Here is an 18,396-nt window from a genome sequence, read left to right on the forward strand (position 1 = left end):
TCTGCTTAAACTCTGAGGCTTGTTTTATATTCCAAATTTCCCGCACCACTGGTTTCTTGCCTACTGATCATTTGCTGGGTCTCAGCTTGGCAAAAGACGTCTCAGGAGAGAGCCTTACCCCCATTATAAAATGTGACTAAAATATTTCATTGAGTCGTCTGCCCTTGGTACAACTAACTGTTTTCAGCAAATGTCTGGTAATGCTTTGAATAAAAGATGCTACATGAAAATAAATCGCAATGTTCTCGGCTTCTGCTACTATTTATGTGTATTCTCTTCCTACCATTAGAAATTTATCTTCTTTACATTTAGGGTCTTCTTCAAATAAAATGTACAAAATCCGGTTTTCTAAAATTATTTATTCACTCTTTACCCCCTTCCCCATTCATTCTTCAAACAATTTACTAGATACCCACTGAGCACCTGTGCCGACTAGCAGTGTGTTAGGGGAGGGGAAACACAATGCATGGTCTTGCTCTTCAGGAGTACAAGCTTTGGAGAAGACAGGACTCACAGGTGTGAAGCAGCTGGGCACCAATGCCAGGCAGTATACAATGGGATCAAAGACATGGAGAGCTTGAAGAGTCTGGAAAATGAAGCAGAGTGTGGGAAATGCAGCAATGAGACACTAATATTAGATGCTAGTATCAGAGAGTATTGATAATAGAGAGTATCATACCAGTGCAGTTATCACTGACCAGGTGCCAAGTGTGAGGTCCTGTACTTCGGTTATATATTCTCATGATGGGGCCCACTGCCACTACATGAAGTAGGCAATGTTGTCTTGCTGTACAGAGAAGGGTCCTCAGGGAGGAGCCTGGGATTGAGTAGAATTTGGAAGAAGTAAAATGTGAAGAGCTGGTGAGGAGAAAGAAGGTATTTCCTGGGGAAAATGGTGGACGTGTCAGGAAGACTTGGCCCTGAGGTTCAGGGAGATGTGGTGGGATCAAAATGAGATCAAACAGAAGAGCAGGATTTGGGGGTGATGGGAGATGAGGTTACTAACTTAGGTAGGAGTGGAGTCAGGTCGAATGAGGCCTCACATAGAGGCTGCGTGGGAGTTTGGACTTTGTCCTGCAAACATGGATCTTCCTGGGAGGTATTTGGGTGGTAATGACTACATATAAGGCTACATGCGGCCATCAAATGGTTCAGTGGCTTAATAACTGAACTGAAACATTATCCTCATCATTGATTTTGTTTTTATTAGGTCCCTGTCAGGGTTTGGGTATTTGGTAGAAGTAGTAAGTGCATGAAAATTTACCCTGGCCATGCATGCTGACTGAGGTAATTTTTCTTAGAGCACTGACCTTGGTGGCCTCTCCACCCCTATGCACACGCATGCACACATACACCCACACACACTGTGTGCATACATGTACATGTGCACTAACAAACACACACACTTCACTCAAAAAAAAAAAAAAGTCACCACTGGCTGCCATGTTGGTCATCTGTAACCCCAACCCCTTACCAGTGGGTCCAAGCTGTGCCAGTAGGATTGACTTTCCTGGGAATTCAGAATTCTGGAACTTGGCTGTGGCTATTCTATACTGTGTATGTTTTCTCTTACACTGAGATACTATGATCCTCAAGAGAGGCAGCAGGGGCAGAGGGAGCAGGGAGAGAAGAAAAACTCTGTGTACTGCACTTTATGGGATTATCTTTTGTTTTTGGAAATACCATTTTTAAAGGGGAAAATGATTGAATATTGGCTATTTTATCTATTTATTTATTAAAGATTTTTTTTTATTTATTTGAGAGAGACAGCAGAGTGAGTGAGAGAGAATAGGAGTGGAGCAGGGAGGGGAAGAGGGAGAGGGAGAGGAGGACTCCCCACTGAGCAGGGAGCCTGACACAGGACTCCATCCCAGGACCCTGGGATCATGACCTAAGCTGAAGGCACATGCTTCACCAACTGAGCCACTCAGGCATCCTGGATATTGGTCATTTTATATCATTCTCCTGATGTCCATACAGATGCATGAGTGAACCACATCTGCTCTTAGGCCACTTCTAGTGAATTTCTCTTCTGTCTTAAACCAATCTGAAGTGCCTTTCTCTTCACTTGCAATGTTGCAACACGTACAGTTTCTGACGGCAAAAAGTGTGCTATCAAAAGAAGAAAAGAAGACTGGTGGTTTGCATCATTAATTGCCATTCTCCAGGCAAATTGGATGGACAGAGGGTCTCCACTGGCCTATGTCAAAGCCATGGAGACATCTTATTTGGGGATCTCGGGGAGAGATTGTGGTGCACTTAGCCACCATCCTGCTATGCTCGTCTTTCTACCTGCGGACATTCACTCTTTAATTCAAGAGCCTTCCCCGTGTTGCTCACTCTCCTCAGTACAGGCCCTGGAGCCCACTCCCCTGTGCCAGCCACCTCTCTACTCCGTGTGGCTCCCAGACTTTTGGTCTCCCTCCCAGAGTGGCCCCACAGGCCACTGGCCTCACTTTCCTCTGAGCACAACCAGTCTTTCTGTCTGCAATTGCAGACGATCACACCTAACACTGATATGTGGTTATCTTCACAATCTAATTGCTATCTGCCCAGACAACGTATTTTACACCAAGATCAGTCTTTGAGTGATGAATGATGAAGAATTCAAGCCTGCCACAGCCATAGTCCTGGATTAGCAGAGGAAATAGTTTGGTGGTGAATATGTCCTTAATATCACACCTCAAAAGTGAGTGTCTATCTTTTGTGACTTCAAAAATTTCTAGATATTTAATGAATGACAGTATGAATTGGTGAATGCCTATTTCAAGATGTCCTCACCCATGTGATTCCTTTCCTCCTGTGAGCTATATGGTCCTTCAATCTTGTAGCACGACAACCCTACGAAATGCCTCTCATGCTAGGATGGGAGCCATAAAGGACATGGGCCTTGCTTCTTATAAAACACTCATTCTGACAAGTGTTTTGCTTTTTGAGTAGATAATGGAGGTTCATACCATGTTGAGGAAGTCTCGGAAGATTGATTGATGATGGCAAGGGTAATGTAGAGAAACAATGTGAATCATTTTACCTGGGGTATCGCCACATTGTGCTCTTGTAGGAAGAATGAAAAGAACTTGAATGGTCAACAAGACAAGAAGGAATGATAATTTTAGGAGGACATAAGAGGTTGGGCCAGAGAGAGGCAAGGTGAGAAGTGTGTAGCAGTTTGGCTATGATCTGACCAAGTTTGGGTTTGCGTTTGTCAAAAGTCAATGGTGCGCAGATAATCTGGAAAGTCCCGTTGTTAGGGCATATGGCGCTTTCCTCTGTAACTAGGTAAATGGATGGGATGGGGGCAGTGACAAGGGATTTCCCTTCATCTGGAATGTTGTCTTCATTTGGAAGAAGACACTATGTGAATCTATTACTCATTTTTTTTCAAAGCACACATATAAGAGAAAAAGTCTACAAGTAATTCAGACAATATAATATTTATTAATTCAATTGGGTGGGAAGTTGAGCGATTGTCACTATATTTGTAACTTCTGAAAAATTATTTATATCCAAGGGATTTGGTGATGTTAAGGAAGAATCTGCATTTGCTCAATTCAGGGTCTGCACCCAAACTCAGGGCCAACTATACTTTTGGAAGAAGTAGAGAAGCTAAGAGTGAATAAAATTCAGTTTTGTCCACTTGATAAAAGACTGTCTCAGCGTACATTCAATCAGGGATCACAGTAAATATTTATTGCTATTTCCTAAAGGGGTTATAGGTTTACAGGAGAGAAAGTGGTGGTTGAGATAGGGCACATTCTGCTGCTTAGGAGCTACTGCACTCTGGGGGGGCATTGCCCTGAGAGGGCATACCGATTAGCAGGAACCACTATTCTCAGAATGACGCCACCCTGTTCCCAGGCAAATGGTCCAGGCTTAATTAACTGGCCGGAGTCATGGTATCACACAAACCCAACTGTATCAGTTCATGCACTTTTCAGACCCCATTCACAGAGCAGGCATAGATGGAGGCTAACTGTGGGCTTCTATGCTCCTTTGCCCTGACTAATTAGAGGCCGGCAGGACAGCAGTGCTCCTGTCTCTCTACTTCCCAGCAGATTTTATGGTGAGTGGACTTGGCCTTGGGCCTGCGTGTGCATGCTTTAGAGATTCAAGACCGCCTTCTCACTGGTATTGCTTTTTTACATCCATGATAGCCAAGTGCTGCCCATACTTTTCTACCTGAGTCTTATGACTGCCCAGAGCCTCTCCATCCCCCACTGGGGCCTTGGCCCCATGGCACAGTCCTGTTACCCCACTTGAATGGGGGCAGCTCCCTGCTGTATTTCTGCCTGTCCCAATCCCTGGGGAACTGGCATGTTCTGCTCTTCCCTCTCTTGCTCGAGTGGACTTTCCGGTATGACTTGGCTCAGGGCTGGGGAGTCCTGTTCTCCCCACTTGGTGCCAACGGAACTGGATCCCGTCCATGGACTTGCTTTCTCTGGACTCCTTAAACATGAATGCTTTTGCTGTGTGCCAGTGGGACTTGGTCTCTTGGACGCTTTGTCCACTCTCTTGTGTGGTTCCCATCATCGTTCTCTTCCTGCCCAACAAGTCACACAGCCTAACTCCATTCTCCAACTTATCAGCAAGCAATCATGACAAAGCCAATTCGGGGGTCCCAGGCATCACAGATGCTGTCTGTCTAACTCAGCAGATAGACAGCAGACCATATGGGGACAGAAGGAGTAAGAGTTACTCCTTCTCTTCCAGGACAGCCCCCAAACTGGAATAGTACCAAGGGTTGATGACTTTTACTGGGGCTTAGGGTCATGATGAAAGAGTAAGTCATTTACTTTTCTTGCTAAAACTAAAACTAAAAAAAAAAAAAAAAAAAAAAAAAAAAAACCTACTAAAAAAGAAAGATATATGTGTTATGTTGTTCTTGTTGGTCATGACTGGTTATCTCAAAATGCACAGGGCAGTTAGTAGTAAGTAGTGGGGGGAGACAGTCTTACAGGGAATATTCATGTTTTCGAGGAAGTTCTGATGTATGAGAATTTTAGTTTGGAGTAACTTCTTGGGGGAAGCCACCCTTATGTCTAAGTTAGAGTGTGCCACCATAATTAATTTTCCAACTTTTCTAAGGTTTCCAGAGATTTATTTTTCTGACTCTTGGGAGTGTCTGGGCTGTAAGACTAGGCCTTTGAGTTCTGAACAAGATTCAATTTACAGTTCTTTATTAAGCATTTGGGAAATTTAAATATTCCTCATTTCAGGAGACTATCCCTTTTGAGATCATGGCAAACAGTTCCCTCATCATTCCAGACAGGCAGGGTCTATGTCTTCCCTCCCTAAGGACAGATTCTGAGTCTTTGATTCATGTTTGATTGACATGACAAATCCCAATTGTAAGTTTATAGATGAGCCCTCCAAAAGATAAAATAGGAAAAGTATTTATTTAAATTACTCCTGGTTTTGCTTTTTAAAGTATGTTATTCTTAAATTGCTGTGCTTCATGTGAATTACGTACAAGTGATGGTTTTGCAAAAACATGGTGCTTACATGACATCACATGCTACCACTGAGATGCCACAAGACATGATTTTATTAATATAGTTTAAAGTTAAGGGTACAGGTTTGATCTGTTTTCAAATTAACAGCCGGGGGACCTGCATTTCCAAGCAGGGGTGGAAGATTTGATGCCTCATTAAGCAAACGCCATCAAGCATTAGCTCCCTGTTATCTAGCAAAGCAACTTTCTTGGGAACTGATACAACGTCCCTTTTCTCCATCCACCATTGCAACTGATTCTGTTGATAACATCATTACTATGTGTTTTCTATGGTTATAGCTTCCATTTTATATGATTTCATTGGAACTCCTGCTTGTGAAGTTTTGCTTCTCTCCTTAGAATTTTAGAGTTCCAAATTTTAAGCGGATTTGGACAAGGTTCTAATTCTTCTGTAGACAAAAGATTTTTGAGGGAATTTGGCTGTGAGCGAGGGGTACAAATAGGTTCTGTGTGGTGATGGTTTCATTGCTTACTGCTCACTTAGCCTCACAGCTAATGTTATCACTGTTTTAAATATTATTTATTAATAGCAACCACCACTGAACTAAGTGTTCTTCTATGTACATTATTAGCGTGTTAATTCAATGGGGTTAGACATTTTTTCCCTAGAGGAGCTTGAATCCCATTATTGCCATGTCTCTCTTATTGGGAAAGTTTGCAGACATCGGTGAACTCTGTAACCAGCTCTCCCTGTGCTCACTGAGGGGTAGTAATTACATTTTTGTGGGGGTAGTGAGAGATAACCTGTGAGCATGTAGGTTAATTATTTTTTTCCCTGCTGCGTTCTAGAATAACAGTGTTTTCATAACTGCAACCTTTTTGTAGGAGAGGTCCCTCAAGACTAAAAATTGGCTATAATAAAGTAACAATAATATTCTTTTCAACAATAATGGTGGAGATAATTGTACAGTGAAGAGGTGCCGTGAAAAGTTTGCCTGGTCACCACCATGACCTGGCCTACTGCTGTCTCATCCTCAGACTTGCCATTTTGGCATGAAATAATGTGCCTTCATTTTTTTACTCTTCTTTATGATAATCTGGAAGTCTTGAGTGCCTAAACCAAGCCTAATGGATTGTTGAGAAGCCACAATAATGACATTTTATTCTATTATTATAATTTGTTTTCAGGAGGCATATTTTTAATTATTTGCATGAATAATGTCATTATGTATTCATGCCAATATAATTCTGATAATTAATTTACATGATGGAAATTTCTTAGTGATTTTGATGTCAATGTTAATAGCAACATCTGATAGTTGATCTGGGGATGTTGACATAAATTTAACTTTCAATATATTATTGCCAACACCACCGGCAGTATAAAATTACTTTGCAAGAAAAGAAAAAATCCATTGGGGAAGAATTTCAATGAAAAAGAAAGTGAACCTTCCCTAGGGTTTATGGGTCCAGAACAAAATATATGCACTCAGATGTGACAAATGACTTACTTGGACAGAGACTAGGGGAAATGAACCTGTCGAAACGTGTAGCTTCCTACAAAACAAACAAACAAACAAACAAAAAAACCTTGCTGTGAAAATATTGTACATGCTGGAAGATGTGGTTCTTGCAGCCACTTTTTTTTATTAGTTTGTTTTCATAATTTTTAAAAAATCTTTCATAACTTTTGAACTCTTTGTGTGCTTCTTTTGTATTTTGCCTTTGTCAATTTGAATTGTACTTGAGAAAATTAACAGGGAAAGTGATAGGTCATTGTTATTTTACAGAACAAAAACCCATTGTGTATGTCCGAGAAAAGCTCTGTTTACATCTGTCTTAATCAGTTAAATAACTGATGTGGCTAAATCCATTATAGAAGAGTGGACCCTGTTAATGGGGTGAACTTCTCTTCACGTAACTGCAGAAAAGATGCTCTTTGGGTTCCACTGTGGGAGGGAACTGTAATTCATCGTATTCATTGTATTGTTGGGAGTTGTAAACAGCAAATGGAACCCCTCCTACTCAGATGCATATATTTGCATATGTGTATGTGTGTGTGTATTTCTGATTTAAAAATGTTGGAATTTGGGGGTGCCTGAGTTGCTCAGCCAGCTAAGCACCCAACTCTTGGTTTCAGCACAGGTCATGATCTCAGGGTCCTGAGACTAAGCCTCAGGTCCATGTTCAGAGTAGAATCCGGTTGATTTTCTCTATCTTTCTCTCCCTCTGCCCCTTCCCCCTCTCTAAAATAAATAAATCTAATAAAAAATATATAAAAATATTGGATTTTATAGGTCTGCTACTTTTTAAGTGGAAAACATCCTAAAATCCTGACTGACCAGATTTGTCCTTAACGAATGCAGCTGTTTTTCCAGGCTCACCCCTCACCTACAAAGAGAGGCACCATCTTCCCTAATGTGACATCAGCACCACAGGACATGCTCCAGACTATGTAATAGGTGACACCCCACTGACTTCTATTGGTTCAAACTCACTACTATGGCTCTTAGGTTCTTTATAGAAATCAGTTTGCAAAATACACCCTTGAATAAGGTGAGCATGGGGAAGTAATGAAAAAATTCAAGGCCGGTTATAATTTTGATTTGCTTTTGGCTTCGGAGATGCCGCTGTATTCTGGTGGCCAGACAGATGGGAAAAACTATGGTACTGCATTCTATTCAGTAGGTTAGTTATTTCAGGTTATCGTGATTGAGAAAAATGAGGAAGGCAAGGACTCTAGCCATAGATAAGATACTTTTGTCAGCTCAAGCCTTTTTCACGTCCTTGCTATCAACAACAGTGACAGTGTCACTCATTAGCTCTGAACTGACTGGTCTCAGCTCTGTGTGTGTGAAAAGAGGTTTTGTAGGGCAGTAATTAGTATGGGCAGATACAAAACACAGCCAATCCTGGGTCTCTCCTCAGTGGGTAGAGTCTTGCTGCTTCTCAAAAGCAGAAAGCATTCACCCCCACCACATTCACCTCTCTATCTCCCATTTTCTCTTCCAGTCAAAAAGGGAAGATGGAAGTGAAGTTGGAATACATGTAAGTAGGATGAGCTAATTCAGTGTAGCCGGAGCCACTGAGCTGGTTCTCTAAACTGGATTTAATGAGTATTTTGAGAGTGCTTATTTTGATTGGTTGATTGAAAAAACTTCACCACCACTGAGAACTGAATTTTGAGTTTGAATATTTTTGAACAAAAACTATACACTATATGATTTGTCAGAATTCATGAGAAAGGGTAAAATCACTTCCCATGGGCTTTGTTGTGATTAATTGATCCCGATAATTTAAAATATATTCCTTGGGGTGTTGCACAGACATAATTCAAGGGAAAAATTTATAATTGACACTTAGTAACTTTTCAACCCTGTCATGCTACATTTTCACTCCTTCACTTTATTGGTTTCTAATTGCCTTGAAAATATATTATGCCTCTGACTATAGCATACAGTTCTTTGGCATAAGAACTCAGAAATATGCTTTGACTAAGTTATGAATCACATATTACAAGTAACGGTGGACATTTTTGTTTTGGATTTTCCCAAATATGCTATTTGCAATTGTTTACATACATTAGAATCCCTTGCATTTAAATAGCTCATTATGTAAATATTTAGGAAATAGGTGGATTTTTATTTTCATGGAAAGTTCCACTCAGTCACTGAAGTAAGATGATACCTTAATGTTGACTGCTATATTGCATGTTCAGTAAAGAATACATAAATATAAAATTGAAATCAAATCACACTTAACTTTTGAAAGTAAAAAAAGTAATGTTCATATTTTGAAAATATATAATTAGTAGAACCTACTGGACCAGAAGAATTGCAGTGATAGATTCCTAGGTAACCAGCTTTGGCTTTTCCTGTCTTCTGGCTGGGAAAGCTCCCATGTTCCATCTGGCAGTGGAACTTTTGGCAGCAGAAGAGTTAATTGTTGTATTTATGGACTATGCAATGTGTTTGTGTCTCAGGGCATTTTAGTGCATTTAATGCATTTAGGATTGACCTACTTAAGCTCCCAAAGGCCAGCCACAGCCCTGGTGAATGAAGGCCAGTGACTTGGTTTGCAGATGGCTACTAATCCTATACCTCAGCAAATGAGGTTTCTCTTGCTCACTCTTTGAGAATCACCTAACTTTGTGTTGGATTTACTTCCATACCGCAGACTGGTTGCAGAAGGACATTGGCTTTGGGAAGTCCCACCACCGACCCAAGGATCAGATGGGGTCTGGACAAGTGGCAGGTCAAGTGGGCATCAGAACTGTGTCATGTGACAAGTACTGGACTTAGATCCAGGAAGCTGGAGTTCCTGTACAGTAATGAGCCCTGTAAGCCCACAACTCAGCCTCTGTGAGCTTTGTTTCTCTAATCAACAGAAAAAGGCAAGGGGTAGAGGCCTCCTGAGTTCTTTTGCATTCTACTATTCTCTGATTTTAAAACTTTTGGGTAAACTGTGATTATGCCAAAAAACCCCCCACAGAGTGTGGTAGAAATGGAAACAGCCATTCTATGTCAACTTTAAAAAAGACTTATTGGAAAGAAATGCATGGAAGGGAGAGAGAGGGACCGAATATGTGCCAAAGTGTGCAGACGAGATGAGCATTTTGCTCTGCAGATTCAAAAACACTGAGTTTTTATCAGAAAGGTAAACAACTTGAGTGAGATGACCTATGTAAAGCACCCACATGGCAAATGCTGCAAAATGATAGCTCTGATTACCATTGCTATTGTGGAGATGTGGCAAGGGTCTCCTTCACACACACACACACACACACACACACACACACACACACATTCCTCCAGTCTGGCTTCTCAGGTAGATGTTCCTGTTAATAACTGATATCTCTACAGAAAATGTTCATGTCTTATTAAACAGGTATATTTGATATCTAGGTTTAATAAAAACATATCTATGTTTTTAAATGATATTTAATGTTTAATAAAATCATATGCTATGCTTTAACTCTCCCATGTCTTGGTGAGCATAATTCAGCAGCCCCCCAAAATTCAAACATAGTCGAGGGGTGCCTTAGTCAGTTAAAGCATCAGACTCTTGGTTTCAGCTCAGGTCATGATATCAGGGTCGTGGGATTGATCAGGCTCCATGCTCAGTGTAGAGTCCGCTTGGAATTCTTGCCCTTTCCTTCTCCCTCCTCCTTTCCTCTTTTCCTGTTAGTGCTCTCCCTTTTTCTCTCTCTAAAATAAATAAATAAAATCATAAAAAAATAGTGGAGAGCCATCAACTCGAATCACCCTCACAATCTATGGCAACTAATTTGTGTACATCATGCAAGATGCAAGTGTCAGGAGAAAGATTGCTCTTAACTCCAGGTGGGAAGTAGGTAGGAGCTGGTGCCTCCAAGAATATGGACAATGTTTGACTACTAGCACAGAATAACAAAATCAGAAGAATTTTCAACCCCAAGGAAATAGAAAATGAACATTAATGTTTGATTAGGATTTGGATGACTTTGGAAAACCAGCCAAATCTCCAACCCTTATCAGTTGGTTGTAAATTGGTGAAAGGGTGAGATTGAATGTGTGAAAAGGCAGCATGGTCATGAAGCAAGGAAAGTACTAGAATGCTTCTCTCCAGTCTCCCCACTTCAACAGTTAAGTAAAGAACTACGTCTTCTTCAAATGCAAAGATTTCATCAGATTTTTAAAAATTGTGCAAAAATTTGAAAATGTCCCTTGGTTACTACTTCCTGCCCTCTCTGGGTCCACCACTGGGTCTTTCTTGCCATATGTATCAAATATCAAGCTTTTTGGGAGCATGGTCCATATTAACCCTTTGTTGCCTGTCTTTCACATTCATTTTACTGAAAGCATCTCTCAAAACCCTTGTGACTGTCTTGTGTCTTCTACTTCAGAGTTCAGTTCGCTCCGTGTGCTACAACCCAGTGCTGGCATGCCGTGACATACCCAGAGCTTCTGCTTCTGTTTCCATCCGTCTTTCCTTATGTGGCTTCGTTATCTTGGGTTGTCTGCCCACGTTGTCACATTTTGAAATTTTGGGCAGCCCGGGTGGCTCAGTGGTTTAGCCCTGCCTTCGGCCCAGGTCATTGTCCTGGAGACCGGGATGGAGTCCCACATTGGGCTCCCTGCATGGAGCTTGCTTCTCCCTCTGCCTGTGTCTCTGCCTCTCTCTCTCTCTCTCTGTGTCTCTTATGAATAAATAAATGAAATAAAAAATGCTTTAAAAAATCTTAAATTAATTTCAAGATAAATAATTGATGCCATCTCTCCATACATTGCTATCCTTTTACCACCAAGCGTGCTGTGTTTTTTCCTCCCCCCATCACCTTTCAATCTTCCTTTTCTTTTTACGACACTCATTTTGTTTTGTATTCTTGTCTTCTTCCTGTTTCTCTGTCACTCCCACTCACCCTCCCCAAACATACTTATCAACCTGATTGTAAGCTCATTTTTTTTGGGGGGGGGGATCTTGTTTCGTTTTTGTCTTTTCTGAGGTTAGGAAATCAGTACATGACAAGGTAGAGTCTCAATTTCTATTTGAACTGAGTTGAAAAAAATAAATTATATTTTTCCCAATACCTACATGCATCACCTGCAGTACTAGAATGGAATTTTAATATTTTGGACATTGTAGGGAAGGTACTAAACCCGGTAAGTGAGTGGTGCTGTGTCTGGGGCACTTCGCTTCAGCAGGCAGCTGGGCACTGCCTCAGGTCTGTACAAAGTGTCAGGGATCCTCAGCGTTGGGCAGAGAGAATGCCAGAACTTGGTGGATGCAGGAGGCAACTCTTCATCCCCTGTGCCATGTCTCTCTGGGACCTGAGATGCCATCCAATGCTCAGCTCAACCCAGGGATGGGGGCACCAGTTTCTATAATTAGAAACTATCTTCTGATCAGATTGGGTTCCTTAGAAATCTGTGTCCGTTCATTTGATTAATCATTTTTCATTTATTGCAATTTTGCCACTCTCAGCCTAGAGGTAAAGAGGCATTGTGATTTTAATCCAGATATTCTGAGATGCCAGAAAACCCATGAAAAGCCTAAGCTCAAGATATTTTTAAAGAAGGGAAAATGCCAGAACTTCTCATTTTTCTCAGTATTTCTGAAGGAGAGAGTTTCATCTAGAACCAGGGGTCATGGGTACATAACGAGGGGTCCCACTACAAGTAGTGGTTAGAATAGCCCTGATTCAACCACTTATCCCTAAAAAGGAGCTCAGTTGTCGAGCATCTGCCTTTTTGGCCCAGGGCGTGATCCTGGGGTCCTGGGATCAAGTCCCACATTGGGCTCCCTGCATGGGGCCTGCTTCTCCCTCTGCCTGTGTCTCTGCCTCTCTCTGTGTCTCTCATGCATAAATAAATAAAATCTTCTAAAAAATTTAAAAAAATGAAAATAAAAAGTCTAAGTCATTCTTTCTGTCTTCTCCAAACTGGGAAATATCTGCTGTATAATTTGGTGAAGTCATTCCGGTTGTTATTATTGTCTGGAACACTTTTTCTGGATTAGTTACGTCAGTTCGTCAGTTACCTTTCTCTCTTACCGGTGATTAACCAAACATATTATCAGACATATTATTTAGCTCCAGGACTCAAAACTTTTACTGTGCTTTAGGAAATTGGCTGAGTCTCAGAAAATGGGAGCAAATGAATCACTTTCTATGGGAGGAAATTGAGGTCAGTTTGGCATCAGGATAGTTGAGATCCTTGACTCTAAAATATCCACAGACCCCCCGCCTCCTCACCTTACTCATCACAGCTGACGAAGTGTCATTTTGATCCCGGATCCGGGTTTCTTCTTCACTGGAGGTTCATTACATGCAATGCCTGATTCAGACACAGACATTCTGAAAATCCAAAGAGGGCTAACCAAATCACTGCGGCTTATTCTTATACTCCCCGGAAAAAAAGACAGGTTTATAAATGAACAGTTTCATAACTGTTCACTGATTATTCTGCCCACCATGTCAGTTTTGATTATTGTGTAAAAAATAAAAATGCCTGCCTCTATTTTGTAGACTTGCCAGCCGCGCTCAATAGCTGCAAACTGTCAAGTGCTTGGATATGCGTGCTTCTGTATAGAAATGTTTAGTTTAATCAATTGTGTCTTTTTGTAATATATTGTGACTTTAAGTCACTCTCCTTTAAAATATATATATTTATACATATACGTAAATATATATATCTTTATATGCACATGCGCACACATCCCACTCAGGAATGCATAAATACCTCACTTTATATTTTTATCACTATTATTTGTAAATAGGAAATGAAGTTACAATCTTTGAAATTATAATGGCAAGCACACAAAGACACAGTTGCTGGCACAGAATTCAATTAACAGATAGTAATCACCCCTGGGTGACTGTGTGAGGTAGAAATATACAGGCATGCTAATAAGTAATATCTTAAAGCCGCAACATTTATCAGCCAGCAGCCAGACATGGGCACAAGTGTGGGCAGACAGCGTTGCTCTAGGATATTTAATACAAACCAGCTCTCTCCGTTTAAGGATTTGTGTTTAATCATTCAGCAACATTTTAAAACATCCTGGCTGGCAAGCTTTTCAAATGGAACTGCTTCGGTCAGAAAAATGCAAGGAGTTATTTTGCTCCACATGGTTGAGAGGGATGGAAGAGGCGGGAATAAGGAGTTTAGGAATAATCAATCTGCATTTGTATTTTTAAACGTTTTTCCTTGTCATTTTCTGACCTTTGAGCTACTTTCATGTGCATCTGCTGGGTGAATCATAGCTTTATCTAAGGAAACATACAGGAGGCATTCATTAATACGGAATAGCCAGATGACTGACGCTCGTAAAATAACATTTTCCCTAGCAGCAGCTTAGTATGGCTTATAGTTATGTTGTTCTTGAATTTTAGTTTAAGATAAACGCAGGGGTGCTCAGAAACTAGAGGTTGTTTTATTTTATTTTTTCATACATCTCTCTAGATGTATTTCTATACTAGGTTAAGGAAATTCTTGAAGTGCCTGTCAAGATATTTTGTACTGTATATAAGCAAAGAGCAAAGAAAGGTTATGATAAGGTGGGGCATGGTATAGCTTTTCAGATGGAGAATGTGAATTTATCAAAAGAATGTGACCCCTAGTATTTGACAAAAAAATTTGCCCTATATTGAAATAAACCCGAAGCCATGTTTACGATTGCCAAGATTAAAATCCCCATCACACAGAAATGGTTCAAGAACAGCGAATCTACAGGCATCTGGGTCATGCAATTTGCCTGGAGGTGTTATGTCGTATTTGCTACAAGCAGATGCCAGGGGGAATCTGGCTGCTTAGCAGATGGCTTTGCTGGGAGAGCATCTTCTTCATTTGGTTCTTTGAATCAATCAGACCTTCTGTAAAGCTCTTAGTTCTTCAAAGCGGAGAGGTAAAGGAGGAGAGAAAAGATGAGAATGAAGGGAATAGCTCCATTTTAGGTAAACTAAGGGAAGTATGAGTAGATTCTAGTTTAAATGAATTTTTCAAGCACTTAGATTAGTATTTACTATTTCTCCTCTAAGCTTCAAGTTTTTATTTTTTTTCACAGTGAAAAAAGAGAAAGAAGAAAACAAGCAGGGGTAGAATCCAGACATTTCATACTTTTTAGGCTTTTGGTATTTTAAGCATGCAGATTTTTAGGAGATATGATGATAATTCTATTAGTTTAAGACTGAGCAATTGTTAGGGCACTTGGGTGGCTCAGTTGGTTAAGCATCTGCCTTCAGCTCAGGTCATGATCTCAGGGTCCAGAGATTGAGCCCTTCATTGGGCTCCCTGCTCCGTGGGGAGTCTGCTTCTGCCTCTCCCTCTGTCCCCACTCATGTTCTGTCTCTGCCAAATAAATAATTCTTAAAGAAAAAAGACTGAGCAATTGTTTGCAATTTTCACCCTTTGCTGACCAGGAGTTACATTCTGAGGATCAGGGCTCCGTGGTGGTCAGTGGCTACTTCCTCACTGCAAGTCTGATGTTGTTGTCCTGAGTTTTCCTGTCTACAAACCTCAAAATTATTCCTGAGAAAGAATCTTTTCTGAAGGAAATGGGTCATCTCCATGGGGAGAACATCGATACAATGCCAACATCTTATCCCGATTTCTGTGGTTTTCTCTTCTGTCAAATAAATATGGTTTCATGAACCCAGAATTCATTTCACTGATGTCTGGAAGGATTCAGTGTAGCCAAATTGGGAGACGGTGGATTGTGCTTAATCCAAAATGATAACAGGCCTCTCAAACTTGCCATTTATAATTTTACACAGTATAATGAGGTCAGTAGAGTGAGAAATACAACTGATGAACTTGAGTGTTAGCATACAAGTATTTAGAAATTTTATGGGCAATGGACAAGAGTCCCTGCAGATTCTTTTCCATTTCCTTAGGGTTCACAAGTTTTAGTGATGTCAGGAAGTATGTATTTCCCATAAGTCTTGTTGCAATGGAGAATTTACAAACTCCTATGATCCTTAAAAGGCAACAACTGAAGTGGCCTCTAAGTACTTACAAATTATGGGTTAGGTTAGAGAGAATGCATAACATTAAAAAAATAAATAAGTGATTATTTTTCTTATTAAAGACTTGGTCTCTATTTTAGGGGAAACAATATATTCAGATTTAATATTGCGCATTGTTATGTAGCCATTTTTTAAATAGTCTTATTTATTTTATTTTTAGTAATCTGCATACCCAATGTAGGGCTCAAACCTCCTACACCAAGATCAAGAGTCACATGCTCTTCCAAGGAAGCCAGCTAGGTGCCCCCGGTTGTATAGCCTTAATATTAAAAATTATCATCAAAAATTTATCTTGGTAGTGAGTATTAAGACATTTTAAGCACGATTTTGTCTGTCTGTTTGTGCTTGGCTTGAACTGCTAACTTGTGGCTGTAAATGGGTCAGTTCTAGGAGAATGAATTCTAGTTTACTGCACATAGGTACATACCCGCACACACAAGAAATACTGTAGTTGGTCAGATCAGCAACCCATGCACCCCACTGTTCAGCCTAGAGAGGGACACCAACATTCTTTTACATGTAAAAAATATAGTTGACTAAGATGACGTAAATCTCAAATTTTTGAAGATTAATTACAATGATTTGTTCCAAAATATCTCAATGGCTACAATAATAGGATTTGTGAGGATACAGAAAAAAAAAAAAAAAAAAAAAGCAGATGTGGCTCTGAACTCAAGGAGCTTATAATCTAGCTGGAGTCATAGAATGGACATCCATGGTATAACGCCAAACATTTCAAGATAATACGTATTTGAGCCGTAACCTATATGCACTGATCTCTTGGTCCTTTGGGAACTCAGAACCAGGAGCTTGAAGAGGAGTGGGAACGGCCAGGCCAAGTGGGCAGCATAGACTTTAGGGGCTCAGCACACCTACTTCTCCACTAGAAATTTGTATTATGCATTTATGCAACTGTTTCCTGACCCTTTCAAAACCATTTCAAAATTTCTAATTCTTCAGCTATCAGGTTTGTAAAAGCAGTGTTTAATTTGACCTAAGTCATCCTTTCAAGCTTCAAATAAGAGTGTCTGCTAATTCTATTATGTTAGTACAGAGATTGTTGGACGGATGAATGACTTACCTCATCCATGTATGTCAGGATTTTCCAGACTTCAAACATCTCACATTCTTAACGAGTCCAGGTGGCATGAATGCAAGTACAATTGTCCAAGTGAGGGAGTTTCTACCCTGGACTTAGTGCAGGGAGACTTCCCACGGGGCTTTGGCAGTGGAGTTCTGCTTGAGCTCCGGGTTTGGGCTGGGGAGGAAGAAGGGGTGCTCTCCTCTCAAGTTCAGCACTGAGAGCTTTGTGAATGTGGGGTGGGTGGGCATCAAGGAGGGAGAGAGGGCCTTGGGGCATGAGCAGAACCATGTAGCACCAGTGTTGGGGTCTCTAGAGGAAACGGACAGAGTTGCAGGGACAAGTGAAAACCTGCTGGTGTGGCCCCAGGGGGAGGCCCGAGGAGAGCCCAAGGTAACAGCAGTGGGACTGGGGGAATGAAGGCAGCCAAGTGCAGCAAAACTGTGAAAGTTAATTTTGAAGATCTTGGTAAGTGAGGGGCTGAGCGAGCAGAGGGGTCCGAGGCAGGTGTGCTTAGGGAAGTCAAAGAGAGGGGAGCCACAGATGAAGCCACAGGGACTGAGGGTCAGGTGAGTATAAGGTCACCAGGGATTTTTGAGATAGTCTTTTCAGGGAAGTGTTAAAGAGGAAGCCAGCAAGTGCTGGGACAGTGTGTGTGTGGGGGATAGTTCTACCACTTTTCAAATGTGTTCAGCCTTGAAAGAAAAAAAGAAAAGAGGAGTGGCAGGATCCAAAGAAATTTTTCTCTTGCTTGGCACAGAGAGAGAGCATAGTGACGATGACGGAGCGTAAGGTCCTGGGGTAACAGCTGGGGTAACAGCCATGGCCTGCAGGAGTGGCCCCCTTGCTCAGGGCCAGCGTCCACTCTCCTGATACCTGGGGGCTTGTCACTTAGCCTGTCTGAGCCCCTGCTTCCTGGGCTGTGCATTGGGGCCAGGGAGGCCCCCGCAGCGAAGCCATAATGAAAATGAAATACAGAAGCATATGCAGTGCGCTTAGCACAACCTGAGCAGCAGGCACAGACTGGAACTCTTCAGGCCGAAATCTCCATATCATGTTTGCCATGAGTGGCAAATGTGTCACAGGACCGAGTGAGGGCAGGGGTCTAGGTGGACCCTAATGTGTGGTAGCCACAAACGGACAGAGAGCTGGCAACCCAAAGCGCGCTCCGAGCAGAGTACAAATCCACATGGGCCGGGCTGAGAGAGAAGGAGACAGAGGGGTCCCATCAGAGCACACGCTGGGGAGGCCAGGATGGGAAGAGGCACACTTTCACAGGGCATCCTGGGGAGGATGCTGTTCCAGGTGAAGAATCTGGACAGAGGTGTAGGGCGGGCACGAGGAATCCCTGACCCACCG

General features: G+C 41.5%; 1 long non-coding RNA gene across 1 annotated transcript; it reads right to left on the bottom strand.

The window, feature by feature from the left end:
- Positions 1-343: 343 nt before the first annotated feature.
- On the bottom strand, positions 344-13,435 carry LOC125755232 (uncharacterized). The gene is made up of 2 exons (XR_007411122.1): positions 13,185-13,435; positions 344-586 (listed from the first exon to the last, which is right to left on the bottom strand). It is a non-coding gene; the product is annotated as an uncharacterized LOC125755232 (long non-coding RNA).
- Between the last annotated feature and the right edge of the window lie 4,961 nt (positions 13,436-18,396).

The sequence above is a fragment of the Canis lupus genome, chromosome 1, assembly GCF_003254725.2.
Source record: "Canis lupus dingo isolate Sandy chromosome 1, ASM325472v2, whole genome shotgun sequence".
Taxonomy (NCBI): Eukaryota; Metazoa; Chordata; class Mammalia; order Carnivora; family Canidae; genus Canis; species Canis lupus.